The sequence below is a fragment of the Eurosta solidaginis genome, chromosome 1, assembly GCF_040869045.1.
Source record: "Eurosta solidaginis isolate ZX-2024a chromosome 1, ASM4086904v1, whole genome shotgun sequence".
Lineage (NCBI taxonomy): Eukaryota > Metazoa > Arthropoda > Insecta > Diptera > Tephritidae > Eurosta > Eurosta solidaginis.
The window spans coordinates 326858390-326872532 of record NC_090319.1 but is presented as its reverse complement, the minus strand read 5'-3'; the positions used below and the strand labels follow the sequence as shown (position 1 = coordinate 326872532).

Below are 14143 nucleotides of genomic sequence, written 5' to 3'. Positions count from 1 at the left end.
AATATGTATTTTTTATCTAGGCTGAATATACTCCAAGTTACAACTGTTCCCAGGAGAGGAGGGAAAGGGAGGTGGCGGCGATAGAGCTATACACTTTCCGAAACGGGTTAGTTCCCGATCTTCTCACATATTAGACATTCTTATATATGAAATAGATTTAGTCTAGGTGAAATAGACTGAGATGTAAAACGAATAAAAAAACGTTCCCAGACGAGCGTGGCACCACATTTTCCTAAATAGCTAGATCTACCGAAACTTACTTGTTCTAGGTAAAATAAGATCAAAATACTAACCATTTAAATAACTTTTTTCCAAGAGTGGTCTAGCCCCAAACAGAATCAAAGGTGTAACAATGTAAAAACACTGTTCCCAGAGAGGCGTTGACATGGGTGCTACTACTTCTTCCGCAGAAGCGGATGGATGGGATAGCAAGAAGGGTGGCACTGTCAAAACTTCCAAATTAGTTAAGCTAAATTAATTAGCTGAAATATCATTTGTTATACTCAAGTATACCCAGAGTTATAAAAGCTGCCCTCTAGAGGAGGGGTGCCATTGCCTACAAGTCAGTATCCTCATACTTAAATATAATAAAATATTATTTATTCTGGGCGGCATATAATTTCAATATTGCAAAAAATTATAGATCCCTCCAGACAACTGACTATATGTGTGTTGAATTTATTCCATATCTGTCTCACCGTTCTAGCTTGGCTGAGCTACAAAGACAAACATCTGGGGATCGTAACCCTACCTTGCTAGGTACCTTGTCGATTGTGTGATGGCTTAGCCGAACTCCATGTGCCTGAATTTTTTAATGGCTTGATTCTATGCTTTTGCGCCTCATATGAGGACGGCAGAATGTCAGTGAGTATGAACTGCCAAATCTCCTATTCTAGGGTGTTATGCGGAATATAAAAAATAACAGTGGCTGTTTTTGCGGTCGGTTTTTTTTTCTTCTTTGGTAACATAAGACTGCCATCTGGCCTTGTCGACCAAGATGGATCACACAAATATTCACAATAAAAAAGAGGAGATATGGGGAGAATAGGGTTGCAAGGCAGGAAAGATGATATCGCTACAAGCGAATAGTCAGACGTGCAGTGCAAAAGTAGCACAAACTTAATGAGCGCGGTGAGAGCGAGAAGAAGATTTGAGAAGGATACGAAAGAGAAAGTTCGAGAGCCCTCTCACAATACTGAACAACAAAAAAAACTGTCCCGCGCTTGGCCGGTAGATTGAGCACATGGAATGATGTCGTAAGACAGTTCGATTACAAAAACGTTAACGCGAGAAACTCTCACAGCCGTGAAGTAGGCTAGCGGCATTGATAACACATTTGAGTTGAAAGCTGTCGGTTAAAGAAAACCCAATGTCTTGAATTCTGGAAGCAAGAATGAGGTAGGAAATGGTGACGATGTGACAAAAACGGATGTGGAAGCAGGTGGTAAGCCAAAGAGAGGCGTTATCTACAAGAGGATACGTGACATAGGGAAGCAATATCTAACTGTGGCGCTGATTGAACGAGGCAGTCCTTAAGGACAGACGTGAACCGAAAGATAGAGAAATATATATAGGGAGCCGCTTAAATCCATTCTCTACATAGATTCGGGACGAACAGAGTTAATTAAACCGGCAAAAACAGTACTCTCTTTTCGGTGGAAAGTTAGCATTTAGCTCGTTTTTAACAAATGTACTAAATGTAAACCCACTGTGAAACCACATCAATTTGTCATTAGTGAAACTGCATCACATGCTTAGCAGGCTTCCTGGTGTTGTCACGTAACACGTTTTACCCAAACTGAAGCGAGACAATTATCTTAAAGTAAGAAATCCCTGGAGAAGAGCTTAGAAAAGTGGCAGAGTACGTATGGAGACAGTAATCGAATTTCGCTTTCTCCGGACATCTTCAAGTTGCATTCTCCATCAGTCAACTTATGTTACCTGACCACGAGGATGTATCAGAATTCTTAAGAAGGGCATGAGCATCTTCATGGCTTGGAATAGAAAGGTAATTAAACATGGCTTGCCCAATATACGATTCGTCTTCTCTGCAAGGACTGGGAAGGACTTCTCAAAAAAATTCAAAACGATCTGAGGCTTTAGAAAAGGTTTTCTTTGATCTAATACTGGAGAAGATAATTCTAGAAAAAGGATGAAGCCGATCAGGGACTATCTATTACAAGAACGTACAATTTCTGGCATTGGTTTGAACGAGCCCAGGAGGTGATATCGTCAAAGAAAGTACCACCGCCTCAGCAGCAACGTCGCTGAGAAAATAATGGCAGTTAAGTCTTCACTCGGCGAGAAAAATCAAGCCTTTCATTATCTTATCAGATCTGGCCTAATGTTTTGTTCGTGGTCGTGGACGGTGTAGAAAGAAAATGAGATGGACCAAAGACTTCATTGAGTAGGTCATGGTATACGAATGGTAAAAAAAAGCTGCGTTCCGGAAAGTATTCCTATTGAAATTTGGAAGCAGAAGCAAGGGGAGACCTCGACCCAGTTTTGAAAAAGAGGTCAAGGAAGGCTTGTTATTCTTTGGTGGTACCATCAGATTCGAAGCAGACATAACTGGCGGAACTTTCTAAGCAACTGGTAAAATCTTTTAAGTGGTCAAGCGCCATATAATGATGATGGTTAGGTTAGGTTAAAGTGGTAACCGGTGCCAGCACCAGTGGACTTAGGCCCAAAAGGTCCCATTGTGATACCACGTGGATCTCTTCCCTACTCAAACCAACAGGTCGATTAAGCAAATGTCAGGAATTTCTTAGATTCCAACTTAGCCAGATCACAAAGATCGTCAAAGAAGGGAGATCCCAGAGATTTCTTCCTCTTGCGCCAGAGCGCAGGACAGTCGCACAGAAAATGCTTGGCTGTTTCTATCTCCTATTCGTTTTTGCAGCTCCTCCAGTGATCATTATAAGGAGCACCCAGCCGTTGTGCATGCTTCCCGATTGCTATGTGGCCGGTTGTAAGTCCAACCACCAAAGGTATGTCCCCCCTTCCAAGAAGAAGGAGACTTCTTGTACGTCTCGCGTCCCATTCAGGCCACACAAGCTTAGTGATGATAATAATGAAGAACTTATTTCAAGAGGACTGTCCAAGGTAAGCAACTTTCTCCCTACCTTACATTCAATTAAGCAAATAATTGAAGTTGACTTCAATAAATTATATTGCAAAACCTTTTTCAAGTGTGAGCAAAATGGCTAAAATTTGGAAACCTACCAGAGAAGCATGCGAATTAGCAATCTATAAACTAATAACTATAATGAATGCCGAAATTATTAAAATCATGTGCAGAATTCTTAGTTAAACGAACTCATGAAATTTTTAATTTTAGTACAAAATCATCAGAAAAACAAAATTGGCCTTAAATTTCAAATGAATATTTTGTCGTGCTGCCGCTCGAAAGACAATTAAATGTGCAGGTATTCTATATATATACAAATCGATGTATGCTTACACAAGTGTTAAGCCGCATCAAAGTAATTGACTGCAAAGAAACCATAAAACAATCGATCGAACTAAAAGTGGCCAGCCCATCGCAAATACTCAACGCGTCATTGGCTTATTACTACAGCTAACCTTTTAATCGCGCTACAAGACATACAAACATACAAACTTACATATATATTCACAAACGTCCCCAGCCTGTAAGCCGGCTTTTGTGTTTAAAGTTCTTCATACATTTTTCATTGTTCAAGTTCAAAGTCAAGTCGCGCGCCGCTTTTGGAAAAATAAATACGAAACAAATGTGGTAAACTAGCAAAATGCCATAATATAAAAGCAAAACTGATGGTTGAACTAAAAGTCATTAAAAATTTATAGAAACCGAGCTTCGCAAACGCCAGTTTATAGAACGAAAGTTTGGCTTTACATTCAACAATTGAAGTGCTGAAAAAAGTACAAAAAGATGCTCATTCATATGATAATCGTCTGCGCCGGCGCAAACTAGGTGTGTACTCATCGAAGTACTATTTGAATGGTAAATGAGTTTATGTGAGTGTGCCTGAGTATAATTGGATGTAACTGAGTAATTTAACCACGCACCGGTGAAATTGAGATGATGACAAAGTGTCTTTGTACATAGAACGTGACATTGTTTAAAACTATGGCTGGCGATTTTTAAAAAGGAGAACACACTATGCTTATATTATATTTCAAGAAAGAAAATATAAACAAATAGTAAAGTAAAATAAAATTTAAAAAAACCAATTTATTTACAGGTACAGTGAAACCTCTTTATGTCATCATGAACATTAATTGGAATTTTGGAATTTTGGAATTTTCAGAACAATTAACGCCAGTAAACCCGTTTTAACGTTATTCAAGGCACCTCTGCGAATAAAGGTTTAGAATATGCCCGCGGTTGGTATACCGATCGTAGAAGGCCATTATAATACCATGGCTTGCCCAATGCATGAGTGGCGTATTACTCGACTTTCGCGACCCAATCACGGTCTTTAATATTGTATTATTGACACTTGTATACCGGCATCACCTCCTGTCCCCCTAGTGGGCCCATCGCGTGGGCTGTGGTCTCACCTCAAATGCGAGAAAAGTTCACTTTTGGGGAAGCTGACAATGAAGCATTCTCAACGTAGCTATGCCGTCTCTTCTCCGCTGAAGTTAACAACATAGCATTCCCTTCGGTGCTAGGCGGCCTTTCAGCTGTCCAAGTTCACAACAAAGTATTCTCTTTGGAACTATGCGGTCTCTACGATAAAAAAGTTGGCAATAAAGCTTTCCTTGGAAGCTCCGTCACCAAGGACCTCTTTACATTTTCTAAGCTGTGCATTAGTTTTTCAAATGATTAATTTGCGGAGGGTCAAAGAAAAAGTTAATCACATCCATTAATTTTTATGCTGCAGTACATCTGTTGAGTTAATGAAGACAAAGCAGATGCCTATAGTTTGTGGACAATAATTGATGACTAGAAGAGTTGGGTATGTGCCTACTCTTCTCTTTGAAATGATTGCAACTACGTTAGCCTATGCATTAGCGATGTGACGAAAAGTTTGTGATCACATCTCTTCATTGTGGTTTTGAAGTAAACAATTTCGGTTGTTACTCCTGGTGCTCAGAAAAGGTTGTTCACATCCTTTAAAAGTTCTATTAAAATTGTGAAGTTGTATCTTGTAGCATGTATCATTTCAAAAGTGAGGACATGATGCAGCGATTTAGTTATGCTTAGCTTTGAATATTATTGGAACTCACAGTGGAGTTGCTGTGCAATGGTATGCCATTATCCTTAAAATGGGAAAGGCTTTAGATAGAACTTATATATTACCAAGGTGATTTTACAAACGATTATAAGCTATTTGGTATCAACGATCGTGTACTGACGTGTTTGACAGAGGAAATGGAGTCCTAATACAATACAATACCATTTGGAAATTATTTGGGGCATCGATTCGCTGTCGCCGGTTTGCAACGCAACTTGATCCGTATCACTTCAATCGATTCTAGCGATAATAAATGTTCGAAAGATTTGATAGCTCATGTTATCCGGATATACGGCATTTGTATCGCAAATTTCGCATTTGGCATACAGAACAGCACAATGTGGTTCATTACAGCAGTACAGTAGATTATAGTATATTAAGGTGCAGTAAATTATTGTACAGTGCAGCACATTCTGGTATAGTACAGTATAGCATGGTACCGTACACCACACTAATTTACAGTACAGCGCAGTACATTGAAATACAATATAGACTGTACCGTATATTACTTATTCGTAGTAACATATACTAGGGTCAATCCAGCTCCACATTTTGCTTTATATCTCAAACATGGAATAACATACAAAACAAATTCACCAAAAAAATTAAAACCATCTACAAAATTATATAATACCAACGTACTACCAACATATTTAGAATTTATTTTTATATATGTATATACAAGAAGACCTAACCTTCTGGAAAGGCAGCCTAAACAATAAATTTCAAACCTCAAGCAAATCGCCAAATAAGATTTTGTCTGGAAAAGTTTGGCACTTGGTCCACTTTCCAGAAAGAAAAGTTTCTCAAATAATAAGCTAGTCAAGGAGGTACCCCTGTACCAAATTTCGAGTAAATCGTACCATAAATACGATTTTTTAGAATAGGTCGGCCTCTGGTCCAATTTTAAGATACATATGCTACGAGGTATCCCTGTACTCAAGCAAGTCGCAACAGTCGAAACAAGTGCTAAAGAAAATGTCTTAAAGCCTTACTGTGGCTAGGGCTGAGAAGGTTCACAACCTGTAATGCTTGGACTAAAAGAAAAGTATTCGATAATCCAAAAACAATATTTGCACGGAACCCTTATAAATTGTTGTTTCAATACACCTCCAGTGTCTTGTTACGTTTTGTGGCGTACGTGTTTATGGATGGCGATTTTTTACTTTACAGAAATTTTGATTTTTCTTTTAACTTTTAAATTACACTTTTTATTGTTTAGTTACTCTGGCGAATGTTATAACATGAAGAAAATTGATACTCAAGTGGGCGTTGGCTATTACGCCATGGTTCTTTCCTTCCACTTATGACTCATATGCCATCTACTTAAGTTTCAGTGAACGCAATTATTGGTTAATACGAGTGCGGCGCGCCATGGAATTTTCTTTTTTCTCACACGTCCTCACCAGTTGCACGCACAGAATGATCACCTCTACTGGGTTTAACTTGTTTGTGTTTGAAAAAAAAAAAAAAAATATTTATTTTAGTTGTAGCTGTTTTGTGGTTTGATTCTAGACCATTAATAATTTGACACCATATTTGCACAGCACATTGAGTCACTGGTGGCGTTATGTTGGTTACATATTGTTTACGGTTTTCAAGTACCTTTAAACATTACAGATGTAATGCGATCTGCTAAGAGACGACATCCAGTCACTTAAATGCCATAAGCAGATGTATACTGTGTGTATATTTATACTCAGTTGAGCAGAGCTCACAGAGTATATTAACTTTGATTGGATAACGGTTGGTTGTACAGGTATAAAGGAATCGAGATAGATATAGACTTCCATATATCAAAATCATCAGTATCGAAAAAAAATTCGATTGAGCCATGTCCGTCCGTCCGTCCGTCCGTCTGTCCGTTAACACGATAACTTGAGTAAATTTTGAGGTATCTTGATGAAATTTGGTATGTAGGTTCCCGGGCACTCATCTCAGATCGCTATTTAAAATGAACGATATCGGACTATAACCACGCCCAATTTTTCGATATCGAAAATTTCGAAAAATCGAAAAAGTGCGATAATTCATTACCAAATACGGACTAAGCGATGAAACTTGGTAGGTGAGTTGAACTTATGACGCAGAATAGAAAACTAGTAAAATTTTGGGCAATGGGCGTGGCACCGCCCACTTTTAAAAGAAGGTAATTTAGAAGTTTTGCAAGCTGTAATTTGGCAGTAGTTGAAGATATCATAATGAAATTTGGCAGGAACGTTACTCCTATTACTATATGTATGATTGTTAAAAATTAGCAAAATCGGAGAACGACCACGCCCACTTTTAAAAAAAAATTTTTTTTTTAAGTCAAATTTTAAAAGAAAAGTTAATATCTTTACAGCATATTAGTAAATTATGTCAACATTCAACTCCAGTAATGATATGGTGCAACAAAATACAAAAATAAAAGAAAATTTCAAAATGGGAGTGGCTCCGCCCTTTTTCATTTAATTTGTTTAGGATACTTTTAATGCCATAAGTCGAACAAAAATTGACCAATCCTTGTGAAATTTGGTAGCGGCTTAGATTATAGTACGATAACTGTTTTCTGTGAAAAAGGGCGAAATCGGTTGAAGCCACGCCCAGTTTTTATACACGGTCGACCGTCTGTCCTTCCGCTCGGCGGTTAACACGATAACTTGAGCAAAAATCGATATATCTTTACTAAACTCAGTTCACGTACTTATCTGAACTCACTTTATATTGGTGTAAAAAATGGCCGAAATCCGACTATGACCACGCCCACTTTTTCGATATCGAATATTACGAAAAATGAAAAAAAAGCCATTATTATATACCAAATACGAAAAAAGGGATGAAACATGGTAGTTGGATTGGTCTATTGACACAAAATATAACTTTAGAAAAAAACTTGGTAAAATGGGTGTGACACCTACCATATTAAGTAGAAGAAAATGAAAAAGTTTTGCAGGGCGAAATCAAAAGCCCTTGGAATCTTGGAAGGAATACTGTTCGCGGTATTACATATATAAATAAATTAGCGGTACCCGACAGATGATGTTCTGGGTCACCCTGGTCCACATTTTGTTCGATATCTCGAAAACGCCTTCACATATACAACTACCACCACTCCCTTTTAAAACCCTCATTAATACCTTTAATTTAATACCCATATCGTACAAATACATTCTAGAGTCACCCCTGGTCCACGTTTATGGCAATATCTCGAAAAGGCGTCCACATATAGAACTAAGGCCCACTTCCTTTTAAAATACTCATTAACACCTTTCATACCCATATCGTACAAAAAAATTCTAGAGTCACCCCTGGCCCACCTTTATGGCGATATCTCGATAAAGCGTCCACCTATAGAACTAAGGCCCACTCCCTTTTAAAATACTGAACAACACCTTTCATTTGATACCCATATCGTACAAAAAAATTCTAGAGTCACCCCTGGCCCACCTTTATGGAGATATCTCGAAAGGCGTCCACATATAGAACTAAGGCCCACTCCCTTTTAAAATACTCATTAATACCTTTCTTTTGATACCCATATCGTACAAACGCATTCTAGAGTCACCCCTGGTCCACTTTTATGGCGATATCTCGAAAAGGCGTCCACCTATAGAACTTAGGCCCACTCCCTTTTAAAATTATCATTAACACATTTCATTTGATACCCATATCGTACAAACAAATTCTAGAGTCAGGCCTGGTCCACTTTTATGGCGATATCCGTAAATGGCGTCCATCTATAGAACTATGGCCTACTCTCTCTTAAAATACTCTTTAATACCTTCCATTTGATACACATGTCATACAAACACATTCCAGGGTTACCCTACGTTGTTTTTACTACATGGTTATTTTCCCTTATTTTGTCTCCACAGCTCTAAACTGAGTATGTAATGTTCGGTTACACCCGAATTTAGCCTTCCTTACTTGTTTTTATTTGTATTATTTACATGACATTGTCTCAAACACTTTTATGTCATAATTATTCCCAAGGGAGTAATGTATTTGTAATCAATGACGCAAATTGTCGTAATTGTCACTTCAGCGTTTCGTCTATGTGACGATCATTTCTATATTCTTTGTTTCATTGGCGTTGCTTTCTTCTATAACTATTTGCATTTGCTAGACAAAACGCTTCACTGAAGTAAAAGGAGCGATCAATGTAATGATATTTCTTGTGCAGTTGAGAGATTTGTGAATGTCATGTATGTAACCCAGTAGGAAATTGTCAAATTGCTTTAGTGAACGTAAGTCGGTATAATGAAACCAACAACTACATACGCGGAAATGGTTTATCAGGATCTGCAGTTTACGAGTAAGACAGTATAAAAAGGTTATAGTATGGAGGTAGGAGTCCCGGACTGGGCAAATACAGTTCTGGAAGCATTAAAGGGATATTGCAGTTTCGTTCCCAATGTTTCCAGCAGCTGGACGTATACTCGAAGATGAAGGAGGTGAAGAAATCTCTAAATATTCCAACAGAGCGAAAGCCACTCGCCAGCTATATTCTGAAAGAAATGACAGGTGAAGTCGCATCTGAATTGCAGTTGGTTCAGGTAGCTAATAAATTAAAACCAAATATACGCATAAGACAAGACAGATTTATCCACAGAGAGTACTTAATATATATTAAAATCAGCAAAAATGCCAAAAGACTTGGGACGTTGTTAATTGTGACTAGTAGGGATGATCTTTCGTAAGATAGCATTCCGAAATAAAGCAAAAATACTTCTCGCAAAGTATACACACCATATTGGCTTCATACCAGTGCGTAATAACGTTGTGAAGTACCAAATCTGTCAAACCTTTTCTTCTTATTTATGTAGCGATAAGGAGACTCCCCGAAGGTTTTGGAGAGTTGTATAACTGTTGATGGTCCGTTACCTGGTATTGATTTGGTACGTTGTGGAAAATAGCACCATTAAGGCACGATTTGAACGGATGTCGAACCTTTAAGATCATCCAACCCCACTTTTAGTGGGGAACTTGTCGTCGCAATAGCTTCGCCTGATAAATAAACAGGATTCACCACGGTTAGGTGCTGGCAACCCCTTGTAGTGTGCTGTTGAGCCAATAGCAAAATGTAAGCCAAGCTATCAAAAAATGAGGAGCAGTTTTTGAATGGAGCCACCTGCCAGTCAGTGCAGCTGACCAGTGTACTTGTGAAAAAGTAGTAAGGAGAATTGAGATTTTGTATGTAGTGTGTACCACAGTCAAATAATTGGAAAACTTGAGATGAAATATTTTGTAATACGTAGGGAGTTCTGTTCTAGTAGGGATATATTTGAGATAGAACAAGAAGGGAGTAAGAGGGAAAGTTAAAATCAATGCTTGAGAGCCGACAAATGTGCAAAGGAATATGAAATACAAGAAGACAAAGATGCAGAGAAAGTTGAAGAAAATGCGAAGAGTGATAAAGAGAGGAGTAGCAATACGGAGGCGGAAAGGTGGAAAGAGTTGGACAAAAGGAATATTAATAGGAAGAGGGAGAGGGTGAAGGAGAAGAGAAAAGGTGAGACGAAAAATAGAGAAAGAGATGCATAATTTGAAAAAGAAAGGTTTATGACGAAAGGGTGAGATAAAAGGAGAACAGAAAGAGAGAAAATTGAATATACACAGAAAATTAAGAGATAGTGAGGAATAAGTAAAAACAAGAGTCAGAAAAGATGAAAGGTACTTAAAAAAAAATAGAGAGGAGAACAGACGAGTGATGAAGATTAAGATCAAAATCAAAACAGGGTCATCTCTACTAGTGAATAGGCAGGATGAGGATTGACATAAACTAGCACCGCAGTACAACGGGATGTAGGATGAAAGTGAGCTGAGATATGAATCACGTGGCGCACTGGCATAATCTAAAATTTGTTCCCTGCCCAACTATTACTTATCTAGACTGGAATCCTGCCTTCCTAACAAGTATCAGAATATAATACATACATCCACAAGAAAGTCCTATCTAAGACCAACGGTCGTAAAAGGCGATCAAAATCTACGAGTACTCAATACGGAGTAGGTGCTTCACTCAAAAGATAGCAAGCTGTGACGCGTGTACCTCTGGCGCGCCCTACCTAGGTCGCTATAAATTGATGCCGCGGGAGAAGGATGCCAAGCAGTAATCTATATATTTTGTATTTATATACTTGTTTACAGATTTCATCTCCTGTTCGGTGGCTGTGTTACCTCATATTAAACGGTGCGTAATGAAGTGGTGGAGTTGCCAAAAGCCGGCCATCTACCGACGTTGATTTATGTGTTCTAGAACATGTGCCCACGAAAAACTACAACGCAATCTAACACCAACTAAAAAGTTTACTACAGGTAAACAAATTTTTATTTAATTAATACGTAAGTGTGAATTTGTAAGTATACAAACATGGATAAATACATGAATTCAAATTATTTGACACGATTATCGCATACAGCAATTTGTCCTATTTAATGCGGGTAATTAAAGATTTAATTTTCTCGAAAACAAGCACGTCTGTTGTCTAACGCTGTAAGTGCTTAATGAGAAGAAATATTTGTATGATTTGTTTGTTGTTGGTACTTACATACAGTTGCAACTTGGGAAACTGAAACAGAGAGAAACAGAATTTTGCAAAACTGGATTGATTGTATGAAACAATTTTTTTTAAATCTTTAATCATCGAGAACTACTTCTAAGCAAGGATATTTATCAATGAATATTATTTTTGAAAAAGTTATAAAAGTGTTATTTTATACTGTCTTCTCTGTTTTAGTGCAATAAAAAACAGATATAAATAAACTTAATATACGAATAATGAGCCCATTGAGATAACTAAATTCAACGAACTTTATTTGCGCATATTTCATTTGTGCTATTAGCCGTGTTTTTTAACACGCGTATATCCGTTTACGCTTAAACTTTATATTGACTGCTAAGAGACAAACTATAAATACACCTCTGAAATTGCTGCGCATAAATTTTGTCCTACTAAATTTCAATACGCATTATACTCAGATGTAACTGAAATATGTGTCTTTGTTTCACCCTGTACACTAATTCTATGTATTATATGTGTGTCCACAATTCATCGCAACTGATTCAGCTATATGTTATACCCTATGGCCATCAGAGCGTTGCGTCTCCGCTTTTCGGTACACCCTGTTGCTGTAGCTAGTTGTTTTACCACAGCCGCTAGATGGGTCTCCTAAGCATTATCTAAGCGAAGATAGGCGTTTTTTAACACGCGCAAACGAAACGTATACGCGCGTGTTAAAAAACACGGCTATTGTAGGTATTGCCGTGTGCCAAACGTCAGGCCAGTGTTTATTTCTACATTTTAAGTGCATCTAATTGAATATTTAAATCGATTTTGTTTATTTAAATAAAGGTTGGTACATGTAAAGGCGAAAGTGATGTAAAATGAAAATACTAAAATCATTCGCTTGATTGACAAATTACATTTGGCCCCTTAGCACAGAGTAGAACTTGATGGGCACTTACAGCAGGCACTGGTATTTGAGATATTCGATTGGGTTAATGATTTCTATTGGAATTCATATACTAATACTATTACTATAGGAATGATAGTCCCGATTTGTTTGAGGTAATATATTTTAAAGCCATGCCATGGATGCTATCTAATGCCAAAAGGAATTCCTAAGAAGCTTTAAACAGAGAAATATGTTTAAAGTAGTTTTTTAGTTTGATGCCAATCCCGAAATTTCGAGATTTTCAATGAGGCAACAGTAACAGTGTCAACAAATATGAATCACAGAAATAAGAGTCAAAAGGATATTGATTTCGACATTGTACTTTCCTATTCACAAGTAAATTTTCGGAATCATAGAAAAACAAGTAAAGGTGTCTAAGTTCGGGTGGAACCGAACATTATATACTCAGCGTGAGCTTCAGTTGCACTTTACTTTTCAATATAACACGTGGCACCGCCCTTTTAAAAAAAATGTCTCCCTATTTCCTCTTACAATAGAACTTGATAAGTGAAATATCATTGATTCAAAACTATTTTTGCTAAGTTATAGCTTATTATTCTAGTCTAGGACCCTTTTAAACTTGTTTTATATCTAAGTTGCCGTGGTCTTTAACCAATCCCGTCCATTTTTACTAGAAATATTTTCTACTATATGGAAAATCTGTGTACCGAATTTTATTACGATCCGTTAATTTTTCTTCGAGTTATGGCTCCCGAAACATAGAAAAAAGAGGCGGTGCCACACCCATTTTCAACAATTTTAGTGTTTTCTAATTTAGTGTTATAATTCAATTTAAAAAGTAAACTTCTATTGATACAAAGCTTTTTTCGTTAAGATATAGCTTATTATTTTCGCCTACGACCCTTTTAAAAATCTTTTATATAAAAGTGGGCGTGGTCTTTGACCGATGTCGTCCATTTTTTCCTGCTATAGGGAAAATCAGTAAACCCAATTTTATTACGATCCGTTAATTTTGCTTCGAGTTATGGCTCCCGAAACATAGAAAATTTTTGTCATAAAAGGGGCCCTGCCACGCCCATTTGAAGTTTTTCCTATTTATTGTTATAAATCCACTTGGGAAATGAAACACCATTGAAATGAAGCTCTTTTTTGGAAAAATATAGCTTATTTGATTCGTCCGCGACCCTTTTAAAAATCTTTTATATAAAAGTGGGCGTAGTCCTTAACAGATTTCATTAATTTTTCTTCAAAGTATTCCTTATAGCAAAGGCAACCTCTCTGCCGTTTTATTACGATAGGTTTTACGATTTTTGATTTAGGGTTAATAATATTTGTAAAATTTATTTTATCACAAGTGGGCGGTGTCACGCCCATTTAAACTTTTTTTTTTTAATTTTTATCAAGAGTCTCAATATCAGTCCACACGTCAAATTACAACATTCTGGTTGTATTATTTACTAAATAATCATGTTTTTTGTATTTTCCAAAATATTATATATATAAAAAGTGGGCGTGGT

General features: G+C 37.3%; 1 protein-coding gene across 1 annotated transcript in view; it reads right to left on the bottom strand.

Moving 5' to 3' along the window:
* The window catches only part of LOC137240877 (aminopeptidase N), a 309531-nt gene that overhangs the window by 81012 nt on the left and 214376 nt on the right, over nt 1–14143 (bottom strand). The window lies entirely within an intron of this gene.